Below are 16,187 nucleotides of genomic sequence, written 5' to 3'. Positions count from 1 at the left end.
CTCAAGCCTGTGGCCAGATGTTCCCTTCAATTTACCTCATAGCAACTCCAGCTCTTTGCCTCATCCTGTCACCCCTCCCCACCCCCATCTCATGCATCTCTGCTTTATTTTAGGTCTATTCCAGGGATTAGCAGTGGACAATTTTTACAGGGGGAGTTTGTGTTCAGCATCCAAGATATTGAACTGCCTGGGAGGTACATATGAGAGTTCTACAAAGAGGACTCCAGACAAACATGAAGCTAGCACCTGTAGCTGGAGCAATTTTGGACCATGTGCAGTGCAGCCCCCAAGAGAAGGCAGGCATAGAATCAGAACTTCCCATCCCTTCTAAGCTAAAATTCTTCTGGCTTCATTTTTTAAACGCTGATGATCAATTATGTAGATTTAATTTTTCTTGAGTGTATCAAAGGGAAGTAAAGTACCTAAATTCTTGAGCTGATTTTTATCTATGAAATATTCACAGGGCCTTTCAAGGCATCCTTTGGAAGTGAAGGATCCACATCTCTGTGAATTGCTTTCTCTGATCAAACCACCAACACGCTGGAGACTAATTCAGACAGCATGACACCAGCAGCTCTCTGCACTCATTCTGCTGAGTGGATGGCACACTATGGACCCATCAATCCATCATCAACCTAGCGTCAGCCTGAGCTTCAGAATTTTAGATCTTTAAAGGACTTAAGAGATCATCCAGTGTAAAGAGTCTTAACTTTCAGTGTGCACGAATTTTCTAAATTAAAAAAAAAATAACTTTTCTAATAGTGATTTATGACAATCGCTTTCCTTTGGTAATTTTATGCATCCTATTTTACATACTTAAATATTATTTATATTACAAAAATAATATTATTCTGAAATTCATAGGTTTATTAAACTTCTGAAGGATTTTATGGCGAATACACAAATACACACACACACACACACACAGATTAAGAAGATCATCTCTAGATATCTCCTCCTACATTCTACAAATGAGGAAACAAACTCAAAAGGATTAACTTTCTGGCATGAATAGTATCAAATGTGAGTAGTCTGATTCCCAGATGACTAATTTTTCCCTCATATGACATACATGGAATTATGATTTGTTTTGAATCCAATCTCAGTCTCTTTCACTGTGATCTTGGCTAAGTCATAGTAGGTACTTAACAAATGTTTACTGAATTTATTGAACCACTTTATCTCAAGTATAAATGCTTCACATCAAGATAAGCTTGTAAATGGAGGGAAAAAGAATTGGATTTGGAATCGGAAGACTAAGTTCAAATCCCAGCCTTGTCATTTCCTAATATATGTGGGACAGTTTCCTCATATGTAGAATGAATGGGTTGAATTACAATAGATATTTCTTTCAGCTTTACATTTCTGATAAAAAATAAAAGGCAAGGGAAGGAAGATGGACATTTTGCTTGCCTTCCTTAACTATATTGCCCTCCTCCTTACCTCTCATAACTTTAGGGCCCATTTTTCATTTTTTCTTCTCCTCCTTATCTTTTCCTCTTATCACCTTTCATTCTCTCCTTACCCAGTCTATATATTGTTAGTTCTCTAAATCCCTTTTTTGTTTCACTCAAATCTTATGAAATCAGTTTCAAAAATTAAAGATTGTTGAGTCCAACCACCTCATTTTACAAATAAGGAAACTAAATTTTGGTTTTAAGAGACATTAAAAGGGTAAGCCAATTCAGAAAGATTGGAAAAAAGAATGGAAACCAAGTCTTCTTGGTTTCAAGACCAATTATGGCGTCTCTCCATAGGTTTTGTCTGCCTGATTTTTAGGACTGGTTTATAAGTATCTAAATTTGTGGCTTATGATGCAATATTTCATAGAATTTTTTTATGTCAATTGTCAACCTAATGACAGAAAGTAATTACTCCAATGGCAATAAAAATTTTAATATTTAAACAATGTCATAATATACCAAAAAGAGCAACGGACTTGACTTTGAATCTTGATTCTACCATTGCCTCCGAGTGTAATCTCATCCAAGTGACCTAACTTGCATGGACCTCAGTTTCCTCATTCGTACATTTGGGCTAGGTGACTTCTGAAATATCTTTCAGCTCTAGACCTAGGATTTTGTAAAGGAGTGTCTTTAGTTGCTACTTCAAATAATCAGTGTGTGTGTGTTGAATGTTTCCAATAGTTATGTAGGATCATACAATTTAGAAATCAAACTGGAATTTTCTAGCCTAACAAATACACACACACACACACACACACACACACACACACACACACACACAGATTAAGAAGATTTCTAGCCTAACTATTTTAGAAATGAGGAAAAAGGCTTAGAAACTCAATTAGTTTCTTAAGACAGTAAGGTTAGTGGGAGGAGAGCCTGAGTTCAAATTCAGTGCCCTTTCAAAAACAGGAGGAAGAAGAGAACTCTGGCTAATCATAATTGATGTCAAAAAAGAAAATAAGATTGGTGACAGATTGTATACCTGCTGTTCAAGGACTGGCCTAACTAGGTAAGAAGAAGCTTATTACCAATGTGCCTGTAGGGTGATTTGTTTTGTACACAGCCATTCTAGAAGATCATACAATGCAGAGTTCCTCAAAATCTCAGTGTGCCTAAGAGGGGCCAGTACCAGATTAAAATGTGTTTCACTAAATAAATAAAACTACAACATAGGTAATGTTAATTTCTAAATCAATATATGTCCTAGAGGGATCCATTTCTATTGGAATTAGCACCATCATTCTGGTGAGTTGAGAGATGTTGCAATATTCTTGGGTGGAGAAATTGTATGTCCCTAAAACTGTGAAGGACAAACACACAAGTATATGTATTATACTCAGGGGGGAAATAAAGATTGACTGCAATCAAAATTTCAAGTTTGGCCATTTGATTTCTGATACTAATGAGTGGGGAGTAGGGAGAAAGAGATTAGATACTAAAGAACAAAATGTTTCCAAAGGCAATAGGTAAGACAGAAAAACTACAAAAAGCAACATGAGAATTTAAAAAAAAATCTCTGAGGCATGTAGCCCAAAGCACATCCAAAGTGTGAGGGCCAAGATTGTCTCTGAATATTACAATTAATGTTCAAAGCCAGGACACTAAATCACTTAGAATCTATGATTATATTCTTGTCTTATTTTTCTTTAATTGATTTTCCATGAAGTCACATTACATCTTCCAGGTGTAGAAATCTCTAGGGAGTCAAGTTTTCTTTTCATCACTTCCCAAGCTCGTCACCGATTCCTCATGTATGATGTCTGCCACTTGCTCAGTGTCTAGTCATGTTAAGAATTAAGCCCATGATTTTCATCTACTCATTTTGAAGTCTTTCAGAAGTGTTTCCAAGATATGGCAATAAAATGACAGAATATTATTTTTGTCCCCTCTCGTGAAAATGAAGCCAACCAAGGTCCTTCCACTAATATAATACTAATTTTGAAGTCCTATCAAAGACAATGACTGCCAGAATATCTTTAAGCATTTGATGGATTTAGCTTTCCTTAGTGATGTCAGATGACCCAAAGAGAGTCAGTAATTTTAAGTTCCTGACCATATTATATTAAAAATTATATATTACAAAGGTAAAAATAAAGACTTCAGAGGAAGGAACATGCTAACACCATTTCATTCACTTATCTTCAGGGGTTAACATTTTTCCTACAATTTTTTTAAGTCTAGATACCTAACATTTTGCAATAAGTACATGGTTGGCAGCTTGGAAAGACAGCTGACCTCTGCAGTGGGCCTGGGGTCCAGCCTCTGGCACAAATTGGCTAGGTAACCTTCTGCAAGAATCTCTCAGCAACTCAATACAACAAGGGTTCTTAACCTGGGGTCTGTGATTTTGTTATTGTTGAATGCTCCAATGACTGTGCTTTGTAACTTATTTTTCCTTTTTAATTCTATGTATTTTATGTATTTAAAAAATTGTTCCAGTCAAGGTCCATTTCTCATGGGTCATGAAACAGGTTTTTAGTCTATACTTTAAGACTTTAATTTGCAGAGCAGCAAGTAAAATATTATCTGCAGTGATGGGAACAGCTGCCTCTCCAAAAGCTCACCAAGGGCTTAGGAAATCACTGGTCAGAAAGGAACTGATAGAAGACAGACCCAGATTTGGGCAGGGGCAAAGGGGGTCAAGAGAGCAATTCTCTTAGTCCTGCTCTGTCACTGGCTTTGAATAAAAGACTTCTCCGTCATGCTCATTTTTCCCATTTGTAAAACAGACCAAATAAACTTAGCTTCCCTTCCAGTTCTAAAATTCTGAGATCAATGGATTCAGGAAAATCTGTATGCTATTGGAATGGGAAATATTTTGGATAAAAAATGCCTCTCTGTGAGGAAGCTAAGCAGCACAATAGGCAGAGAAGGCTCCTATTGCTGCTACTGCTGCTGCTGCTGCTACTATTACTACTACTACTACTACTACCACCACTACTACACATGGAGAAATAGTTCCTTCCTTCCCTAAATTTGCATTTAAATTATAATTATTGATACTCAGTTTTTTATCCTTGGTGTCCAGCAGTGGCAAGCATAACTCTTGATTATTAAATTTATTACCAAGAATCTGTGGAAATGAGGAGAGGAGGAAGAAAGAGATGGTTTGGAGCTGAAAAACTACAGTATCCAGTTAAATTTCTAAAAAATGGTCGATTTCATAAAGCTTCATTAACATTTCTGTAGCAAATGCTGGAACATTTATAAATTAAACACAGTATCAAAATATAATAAGAATATCAATATCAATAAGAAATTAATAATATTTCTTATTAAGAAACTGTAGGCAGATAGTTTGTTCCTTTTCCTATTTTACCTGTGTACTCTCACCCCATAATAGGATGTGCATAGAGAGAAATCCTGTGTACTGCATCCAATGCAAGGGCTCACAATATCTACCCACTCATCCATGCCATTTATGTAAACTCAATCAAAGAGAGGAGAAAAATATCTGGGGAGAACTATTACTGTGTGGAATAGATTATGGGATACTATTTTAAAGGTCTGTGCCTGGGGGAAAAGATTTTTCTGAGAAAAAAATAAGTTATCACGAATACATTGAGTGTTTTATTGTGTACACAGTACACTGCTCTAATGAATCCAAATTCTGGTTGAATTGAGATGACCAAAAATTTCATCAGTAAGTACTAAGAAATGGCACTTCCTCCCCTGGAGCAAGGATTCTAATGAAGACAAGATGAGTAAGTTTCTAACATTACCCTAGAACATGATTAGGACATTATATCAAGTGGTCTTTCTTTTCAGCCATTGTCTCTCTGCCCTTTCTTGTCAAAAATATTACTGGGATACATTTTCAAAAAATGGGTGGGGAGAGAGACTGATGAAGATGAAAAGAGGGGAAGGAGGAAAGGGAAGAGGACAGGGGGAAGGGAGCAGAAACAGAAAGAAATAAGGTAAGGGAGAATAAGAAGGGAAAGGAGGGGAATGAGGAAAGAGGGGAGGGAGGGAAAGAAAAGAGAAGAAGGGGGCAGGGTAGGAAATGAGAGGGAGGAGAGACAGAGACAAGGGAGAGAGTGAGAGAAAAGCAAGACAGAGAGAGAGAGAGACAGAGATAGGAGAGAGACAGAGAGAACGCTGGGAGAAAGAGAGAACACAGGGAGATGAACAGAAAAAAAACAGAGAGACAGAGATAGAAAGAGAGAGAGAGAATCAGAGAGACAGACAGAAAGAGAGAGAGATTTAGAAACAGAGACAGACAGAGGAAGAGAGTGGGAGAGAGGGAGGGAGAGAGAGAAGAAAAGAGGAAAAAAGAGGAAAGGAGGGAGAGGGAGCCCTCGCGCTCACTAAGTGTTTACAAGGATTTAAACCATTTAAAATGACTGCAACTTAAGCAACAGCTCCACATGTTCCTCCACCCTGGCACTTGTGGGGAGGGTGAGTCAACATCAGCATAGCTGGGACAGCATGGCCAGCCTTTCCCTCCCAATTATATTATTACAGTTTACTCCTAATTAAATTAGTCATTTCTTCCCCCCATGTAATCTAGCCGCTCTCTCGTGCTCGGGCCGGAGAATGCTCGTGGTGACTCTGGCGAGCTCTAATCCGGCCTAATTGCTTTCAGCTGTCATTTCGGGGGCCGCGCGCCCGGCCGGCCCGGGGCTGCTCAATGGGACGGGACGGGTTCCGAGCGCACTCCCGTCATGTCCGACCAGCCCCGGGAAAGAGTTCTGCCCTTAAAACAAAACGGGACTATCTGGCTCCTGGCGATGACATCACGCGGCAGCGGCTCGCCCGGCTCCCTGCGGCAAACCGCTCTTCTCTGACAGAGAAACGCCCCGGTTACTTCTGCCCAGCAAGTTCCGAGCGGCGAAAGAGTGTCCCCGTGGCCACAGCTATCCTCAAGTGGAAATTCATGTTTGCAAATTGTAAATAAGGCAGGATAAGAGACTGCAAAAGGCATTTCTTAAAATTAAAGTTGGTGCGTTTTAAGTTTAAATGGAAACTTAGGGAAACTAAGTTTTGTTTTGTTTTTTTTTTAATATAAATTTCACTGACATCTTTTTGATAGATGTCATTTACATTTCCCCATGTATACTTCCCCCCCTTCCTCCCTCCCAGAGAGTCACATGAAATAACAAAGAATACTAAACAACACATCCAAAATTATCTGACATTATTTGTAGTGTTATATTCGGATAGTGTCACTCCCTGACCTCTGCACTGAAGGGCCAATGGTATCTCCTCCTAGCTCTTCTTCAGGGAAGATACTCTTTTTTCCTTTCCATTTACATTGTTTCCCTAGTTCACCATCAGTCCATTTGACTCTTCCTATGTTTCTTGGTATTCATCAGTCATCATTCCCTAGAGGACAGTGATATTCCACTATATTCACATACCACAACTTAAATGATGGAAATCTATTTTATTTTTTTAAATTTCCATAAACATTTTGGTGGCTATGGACCTTTAAAAAAAATTGCTTTGGGGCACCTATGTGGCTCAGGGATAGAGCACTAGCCCTGAAGTCAGGAGGACCTGCGTTCAAATCTGTCTCAGACACTTAACACTACCCCACCAATTGCCTCAGCCAAAAAAAAAAAAATTACTTTCTTCTTTGGCATATGTGCCTAGCAATAGAATCTTTGGTTGAAAAGTATAGAACTTTCTTGGGCTAATTCGGAAAAGCTTTCCGAGATGGTGGCTGAAATCCTAACTCCACCCCCCACAGTACAGCAATGAGGGTGCCGATGTTTCCAAAGCCCCACCAACATTGACTTTTCTTCTTTTTTTTTTTTAAATGTTAATTTTTTATTCAACTGCAAAGATTAAGTTATCTAATCATTCTATTTTTTTTTTATTTAATAGCCTTTTATTTACAGGATATATGCATGGGTAACTTTACAGCATTAACAATTGCCAAACCTCTTGTTCCAATTTTTTACCTCTTACCCCCCCCCACCCCCTCCCCTAGATGGCAGGATGACCAGTAGATATTAAATATATTAAAATATAAATTAGATACACAATAAGTATACATGACCAAAACGCTATTTTGCTGTACAAAAAGAATCAGACTCTGAAATATTGTACAATTAGCTTGTGAAGGAAATCAGAAATGCAGGTGTGCATAAATATAGGGATTGGGAATTCAATGTAATGGTTTTTAGTCATCTCCCAGAGTTCTTTCTCTGGGCATAGCTGGTTCGGTTCATTACTGCTCCATTGGAAATGATTTGGTTGATCTTGTTGCTGAGGATGGCCTGGTCCATCAGAACTGGTCATTACATAGTATTGTTGTTGAAGTATATAATGATCTCCTGGTCCTGCTCATTTCACTCAGCATCAGTTCGTGTAAGTCTCTCCAAGCCTTTCTGAAATCATCCCAACATTGACTTTTCAATGGCAACACGCATCAAAATAACAGCAAGCTTCTACCTCCCATTGTGTCATGAGGTAAAAACCTATAGTTATTTGAATTTGTATTTCTCTTAGTATCAGTGCTTTGGAGCACTTTCATCTGACTGCTAAGGGTTTTCAGTTCTTCTTCTGAGAACTGTATATCCGTGTCTTTTTACTACACATCTTGTTCAAGCTGTAAGCGGCTTGTACTGCTGGAGAATCTTGGCTTGTAGGTAGGCATAAGGAGAATGTGTAAAAATGCTCCATCTTTTCTCCCAGAGAAAAGTATTATCCAACATTGATCCCAAGGCATCGGGCAAACCATTCCCAAGTCCCTCGATGACAATTTTGAACAATCTCAAGTAATCACTTCTAAAATACGTTCTTGCGGTTTGTTTTTCATAGCTAATTGATTCTCATGGAGTTCGGCAAAGAATAAATAGGAAAAGAATGGGATGTTCTAATCATACAAAGATCTCATGGATTTGTAAGAAATGCAAATAAAATAGGGTAAAAGGCAGCATGAGAGTGGAGAGAGAGCCACACTCAATCATGAAGACCCGAGTTCCAGTCCCACATCTGGATATTTATCCATGATTCTAAACCCTTAGAATTCTTAGACAACTATTCAAGAATATAAATTACAGAAAAGTTTGTGGTCTACATTTGTAGAAGATGTTCCACACTGGGAGCTCCTTAAATGATGACATCACAGTGCTAGTCAAAACAAGCAAAGAAACTTTTTTTTTAAGGTTCATTCCAATTCATGGCTTAAGGAATGAAGTAAAATAGAAATTAATCCACTTCGGCTCTTTTCCCTCCTTGGAAATTCCCTCCAGAGATGCCCTGTGAAAAACTGAGAAGGGCAAAGGAATAAATATTCACTTTTCAGGGAGTTAGAAAATTAATTAGAAGAAAAGGAGGGGAAAAGAACAATGGAAGATGGGTGAGGAGAAAAGAAGAGAGAGAGAAGAGCCCTGCATTAAGAACAATTCTGACAGGTTCAGAAATGGAAAGAGCTACATTTTGATAAAACTGGATTGCTGGGGATAAGGCTAATAGATTTGCTAAAGACTGGATATCTTACTCTGAAAAGTATCAGATTTTTAGTTATTATAATTGCACTGAGAAGTGGAGGAGGAGGGGATAGGGATTAAAAGTCCAGAATTCAACCTGGGTTATATCTGAATCAACATATCTTGCATATGTATCAAATTTTAAAAGTTACAAAAATGTTCACACCATTATCTCATTCAATATTCTCAGAAATCCTATGCACTACACATAAGAATTTTGTAGAGTTTTTTCCAAATTATTATTTTCACATGACAGTTTGTTTTCTTTTGGATAATGACTCTGATCTCATTCATGTAGGGAACTCCCATTATGGAAACTCCATCCCTAGTTATAAATTGGCAACTTTCTATAACTTACAATATTAAGGAGCTGGACAGGGGAAGCTAAGAGGATAAGTTACTTGGTTGTGGTCACACTGCTGCCATGTATGACAGGGAGGATCTGAAATCAGATTTAATGAACTCAAAGACTAGCTATCTGCCATGTTACACTGCTTCTCGTCTGCCATCTATAAGGCAAGGAAAAGAGATGGATAGACTATCAACTGCAAAACCCTAAAACTCTAGCTCTAAGTTACTGGTGTTGTGATATAGACTGGGCAATCTTTACTTCTCCTGTGTCAGGGATTCCTTTTGTTGTCTGGTGGGATCCACATGTTTTCAGAATAACTTCTTTAAATGCACAAAATAAAATTCATGGGGTTATAAAGGAAACTAATAATTTCGAAATAATTATCATAATATTATTTTAAGTTCATGGGATGCAGATATAAACAAAGAACATACACATACAAAATTACACCTCAGATCTACAGAGATATTTCTTATTCAATTTTTATAGGAATATTTACATCAAAAGCCATGGACATTATGTTAAAGTCATGCCATAATTTCATGGAAGACCCAACTATTATGCTCTTTAGACAGAATTGGAAGCAGGGCAGAGAAAATTTTGTCAGTCTTGACCAGTGGAAAAAGGGTCAAATAGCAATAAAATTATTTCACTACCTCCCTCGATTTGATGCTATCACTCAGCCTTCAAAGCTACTGAACTCTTCTAAACTCTATAAAATAGTTCTAATTTTATTAATAAATTAGAGGAACACAGGATAGTTTACCTCTCAGGCCTGTGGAAGGAGAAGGTCTTTATGAACAAAGCAGAACTAGAGATCATTACTGATCACAAAATAGAAAATTTCGATTATACCAAACTGAAAAGTTTTTGTACAAACAAAACTAATGCAGACAAGATTAGAAGGGAAGCAATAAACTGGGAAAATATTTTTACAGTCAAAGCTTCTGATAAAGGCCTCATTTCCAAAATATATAGAGAATTAACTCTAATTTATAAAAAATCAAGCCATTCTCCAATTGAAAAATGGTCAAAGGATATGAACAGACAATTCTCAGATGAAGTAATTGAAACTATTTATAGTCATATGAAAAGATGCTCCAAGTCATTATTAATCAGAGAAATGCAAATTAAGACAACACTAAGATACCACTACACACCTGTCAGACTGGCTAAGATGACAGGAAAAAATGATGATTGTTGGAGGGGATGTGGGAAAACTGGGACATTGATGCATTGTTGGTGGAGTTGTGAATGAATCCAACCATTTTGGAGAGTAGTTTTGGAACTATGCTCAAAAAGTTATCAAACTGTGCATACCCTTTGATCCAGCAGTGTTACTACTGGGATTATATCCCAAAGAGATTATAAAGAAGGGAAAGGGACCTGTATGTGCACGAATGTTTGTGGCAGCCCTTTTTGTAGTGGCTAGAAACTGGAAACTGAATGGATGCCCAACAGTTGGAGAATGGCTGAATAAATTGTGGTATATGAATATTATGGAATATTACTGTTCTGTAAGAAATGACCAACAGGATGATTTCAGAAAGGCCTGGAGAGACTTACACGAACTGATGCTGAGTGAAATGAGCAGGACCAGGAGATCATTATATACTTCAACAACCATACTATATGATGACCAGTTCTGATGGACCTGGCCGTCCTCAGCAACAAGATCAACCAAATCATTTCCAATGGAGCAGTAATGAACTGAACCAACTATGCCCAGAGAAAGAACTTTGGGAGATAACTAAAAACCCCCACATTGAATTCCCAATCCCTATATTTATGCCCACCTGCATTTTTGATTTCCTTCACAAGCTAATTGTACAATATTTCAGAGTCTGATTCTTTTTGTACAGCAAAATAATGTTTTGGTCATGTATACTTATTGTGTATCTAATTTATATTTTAATGTATTTAACATCTACTGGTCATCCTGCCATCTAGGGGAGGGGGTGGGGTGGTGGGTAAGAGGTGAAAAATTGGAACAAGAGGTTTGGCAATTGTTAACGCTGTAAAGTTATCCATGCATATAACCATTATGTAAATAAAAGGCTATTAAATAAAAAAATAAAAAAAATTTTAAAAAAATAGTTCTAATTTTGCTAGCAGGACGATTCAAAAAGCAAACTTGAATACCTCAACCCAAAATATAAATGATCATAATTTCTAAACCAAAATTGGGACAAATAATTTGGCCAAGGAATGTTCCATTTGCAACGTCTTTCTTAAAATATACTTTCTATGCTTGAAACTAGAATTGTTGTGAGAAATCTAGGGCATATAGTGTATTAACAAAAGTATATGTCCTAAAAATCCCTAACCTGACAGGGTATTAGTCCTTGAAAGGAAAAAGTTAAAACAACATTTAAAAAAGGATCTTTATGGCCATAAAATACAGTCTTAAAAATCAATGAAATTCTGTCCTAGAGACTCCCCTAAGCAGCACAGACCATAGCATTTCTCAGCTTTTACATACTTCCTTTGTTTTGTTCTCTCCATTAACCAACTCTCCCCCCCTCACTACTCCCACCACACCAGTGACCAATCAGCGACACTGGATTCCAGACAAAAAGTTCCATACAGTGTCTGAACTTTGAATTTTCACAGCAAAACTTTGAATGAGTGTACAAGTGGATTGGAATAGCAAATAGAATAAGGGGTTTGTTTTCCAACTTGTTCAGACTTAAGAATAAAAGAATTAAAAGTTAAAATATAGCTTATCCCAAAAAGTCTGAATTTAAGGATACCCCTTAATGACAAAGCTACATGATATCTACTTTATTTTTAATTTATCATTAAATGATTCAACTTAGTTCCTTTCCAAAGTTTCATCATTAAAAAAATAATAATTTGTAATAAAAGATATATTACATATATATGTTTGTGTTCTTTTTAACAACTTTGGGAAAGGACTTGTGAATTTTTTTGGTGCAAAGATCTGGTAAAGAAATTCCTTCTATCAAACCCCTTCTACTAGACCAGAATCTTCTCTACAACTTAGAATCTGGTGAAATTGCTTGGGATATTGAAAGATAAAGTGATTTTCCTAGGGTCATCTACCAGTCTGCATCAGAGGCAGATCTTGAATCCTTGGTCTTCCAGATTCTGAACCAGGTCTCTATACACTAATCTACTCTGCTTATATGATGACATGTACATATATACACATACATATTATGTTAAGAGGAAAGAGTTAAAGTGAGAATGAGAGAACGAAAGTGAGGAAGGGAGGGAAGGAAAGAGGGAGGAAGGAAGAAAGGAAAGTAAAGAAGGAAGAAAGGAAGGAAAGAAGGGAGGGAAGAAAGGAGGGAAGAGAGGAAAGGAAGGGAGGAAGGAAGGGAGAAAGAGAGGAAGGGAGGGAGGGAGGGAGGGAGGAAGGAAGGAAAGGAGGGAGGGAGGGAGGAAGGAAGGAAGGAAGGAAGGAAGGATGGAAAGAAGGAAGATAAGGAGAAAGAGAAACAGGGAGGGAAGGAGGGAGGGAGGAATGGAAGAAGGGAGGGAGGAAGAGAAGTATAGAAGAAGGGAGGGAGGGAGGGAGAAATCTGTTAATACACATGAATTCAGACAGATTTCAAGTCATGATCTACAAGTCATTTAATTTCTCTAGGCCTCAGTTTCTACAAATATAAAATCAGAATAATGACATCTATAGCATCTATCTGAAAGGTTTTTATGATAAAATGAGTTAAAGTAAAAAGTGCTTTGAAACCTTAAATTATATAAGCCATATGTATATAACTAATATAATATATAAACTATGTAACTACATAAATCATGTAACTAGATTATTTAAACTGTAATTAATAAACTGGTTAACAAACCTATTTATAGATTATTATAATCCACTACTGTAAGGAACCTTGAAAGCAAGAAATATGTTTCATACTCAGCAGTAGAATCAGCTTTCATATTTGGATTTAAATTTAAAAAGCTTGCCACTCTTGTACAGTACCCATTTTATTCTTAATAATAATCATTATTATTATTATTCTCTTTCTTGTTTTGGCTTTGTTATTGACAACCTGTTGTTGTGATCTTGAAAAAACTATTTCCATTTTCTGGGCTTCAGTATCCTTAATTTTAAAATGAGATTGATAGACTAGACATTCTCTCTGATCCTTGTAACTGCTAATATGTTGGGGTCTAAAACACTTCTCATCAATAGTTTCCCCAACTCTTCATTTGGTCTTTCAAGGTTCATACATCATCGCCCTTAACTTCTTTTCCCTTTCAAGCCAACTATCAGTAGGACTACTGGCCCTGAGGATAAAATATTCTAATAGAATTAGTTATAACACTTAAGACCCAACCCTCCTTTGGTTATAATTTTCTTATTCAAACTACAATACTTAAGATGGAAAACAAAGAAGAAAATGGTGGTGGTGGGTTTTTTAAAGACATCTATTTTCTATTATTCAAAGTCTTCCTCTTTAAAATATTCATCTTCCTTCCTACTAGACCTAACAAAAGCTAGAAGAAAGTGTGTTACTAATTTCTGAAGAAACCATGGGATGGAAATTCCCGGAGTTTGGATAAGAATAAATATTGGAAGAACTCATACACATTTTGAATTTTTGAAATTGAAATTATAAATATTATTATTATTGTTAGTTTCATCACAGTCTATTTTAAGTAAGAACTTAGCATCTATATAAGCATCTGTTTGGGGTTTATGCAGTGTTTGATGGGAGGAGTGTATATGCCTTATAGTATGTTAATTAAAATGCATGCTTCATTTCTCTAAATAAAAATCAGTGTTCTGAAGACTTAAGGAACCTTGAAAGCAAGAAATATGCTTCATACTCAGCAGTAGAATCAGCTTTCATATTTAGATTTAAATTTAAAAAGCTTGCCACTCTTGTACAGTACCCATTTTATTCTTAAAAATAGGCATCCTTCCATTTTAAAATTCCACTAGGTACATGTATCAAAATAATTACACAGTGATAATCCTATCACCTCATAATCAAATCACTAAAACTTAAGTTACCAATTACCAATCCTCAAATTTCTCTTTCAAGACAAGAAATCCGACAAAGGACTTCAGACCTTAGACTCAGATCTTGGACTGTGGGTTCATAAATAAATAACTAAAAAGAGATAATCCACATCCATCCAGTTCTATAACATTTTAATAAGCTCAGGCCATAGATAAATATCAAAGGTCTCTGTACTTAATTTACAAGCACTAATATGAAAATAGTATTTAAGTATATATATATATATATATATATATATATATATATATATATAATATATATATGTATGTTACTGTTGTTTTGAGATACAGAGCATAAAAGGGCTCTATAGTATGATTTGTAGAATACTATATAGTCTTCAAAAAATTAAAATTAAGAGTTATACAAAGGAGAGAAAGGAAGATAGTGGGTGTAAACAGGCTGTAATATGACTAATCAAGGATTACACAGGATAAGCAACATAGAAGTTAAACGAAAAGAAAAATAGAGGAGTCGAGTAGGAAGACTAATGGATGATTGATATACCCCACTGTTAGCCACACAATTTAAAAATATGATGACACATAAATATTAGGTGAAACATCCTTTTGTCCCCCACCCCAAGCAGAATGTATAGAAGAAGGTGACAAAGAATATCCCAGAAAGAGTGGGCAAAGGGACGTTCTGATCTGCATCATTGAAAGGAAGATCCAAGTCTTGGGGGACACCATGGATACACTGTGAGAATAATTTTGTGCATTTTGTATGGTTTGACCAATCTTTAATCAGAAAAGACAGCCATAAGGTTCCTTTGAGATTATTCAAAATGAAAAGGAGCTAAAGGTAGAAGGAACAATGAGTTATTATAAGTCTTCATGGACAGAATAAAGCAGAGGGGAAAAAATAGAGATTACAAAATATCACCTGCAACAATTATCATAGAATTCTACATTTTATCACTTAGAGCTGGAATTCTAATTTTTCTTCTATTTGAAGATGGGATCATTCCAGGTACGTAGAATTATAAAGTTTGGTTTTGTACTAATCTTCAACTTTGCCAGATGGCAGATAATTATTTTGCTGAAATATTCCCCAAATCATTATAAAATTACTTGTACTGTCAGTCAAATAAAATAAGGAAATTGGAAGAGATCTTAGTGGCCATCTATTAGAGCAATCTATTTACAAAACAAATCTAAAAATCATATACCCAACAAACAGTCCACCAATGTCTTCTCTAGACTTTTAAGAAAGGAGAACAATACGAAAATCAAAGAACAAACCAATTCAAAAAAGCAGAGGAATCAAAAGGCAAAGATTTTATCCTTGACATGGACATAATCTTTATAAGAAAGAATATGGCTTTTTTTCTTGTAGGAAGTTTTCAGTTTTTACTTTCTATAATTCTCTACTTTCTTATTCAAAATAATATCTTTTTAATTTTTCTCCAGATGAGGCATTTTAAGATTTCAATTCCCCCAACAAGGGAGTCTAAGCTCTAAATGTCATGTTTTCAAATTATGTTAAATATACAAAAGTGTTAAAACTGGAAAAGACATGGAATTATACTCAAGAAAAAAAATTATGTCTATTACAAAGTGTACTCTACACCAACTATATTTTTGTGAATAATCACTGTTCACTACATCATGTGCTAGAAGATTTTATGTATTTCAATCACTGGTGAGAACAAAAATGAAATAATGATTCATAGCAGGAATATAAGTAACCCAGACTATATGGAATAAAGCCAAGAGAGTGTAGAGGATGGCTAGGAATTTCTGATACCTATAGACACCTGAGAAATAAAATGTGAACACCCAAAAGGACAACAACAAAAAGCTTTTGAAACAACTAATATCATCCACAACCCTTCATGAATTATGGAAAACGGTGCCTTTCACAAAGGAGGCACTTAATAAATGCTTGTTAAACTGAACTGAAAACCAATTAGGAAAAGAGA

At 36.2% G+C, this 16,187-nt stretch overlaps 1 protein-coding gene across 9 annotated transcripts in view; it reads right to left on the bottom strand.

The window, feature by feature from the left end:
* The window catches only part of CDK14 (cyclin dependent kinase 14), a 673,115-nt gene that overhangs the window by 320,120 nt on the left and 336,808 nt on the right, over positions 1 to 16,187 (bottom strand). The window lies entirely within an intron of this gene.

Source organism: Sarcophilus harrisii, chromosome 5 (genome assembly GCF_902635505.1).
Source record: "Sarcophilus harrisii chromosome 5, mSarHar1.11, whole genome shotgun sequence".
Lineage (NCBI taxonomy): Eukaryota > Metazoa > Chordata > Mammalia > Dasyuromorphia > Dasyuridae > Sarcophilus > Sarcophilus harrisii.
The sequence above is the reverse complement of the archived record's forward strand: the minus strand, read 5'-3'. Positions and strand labels throughout refer to the sequence as shown.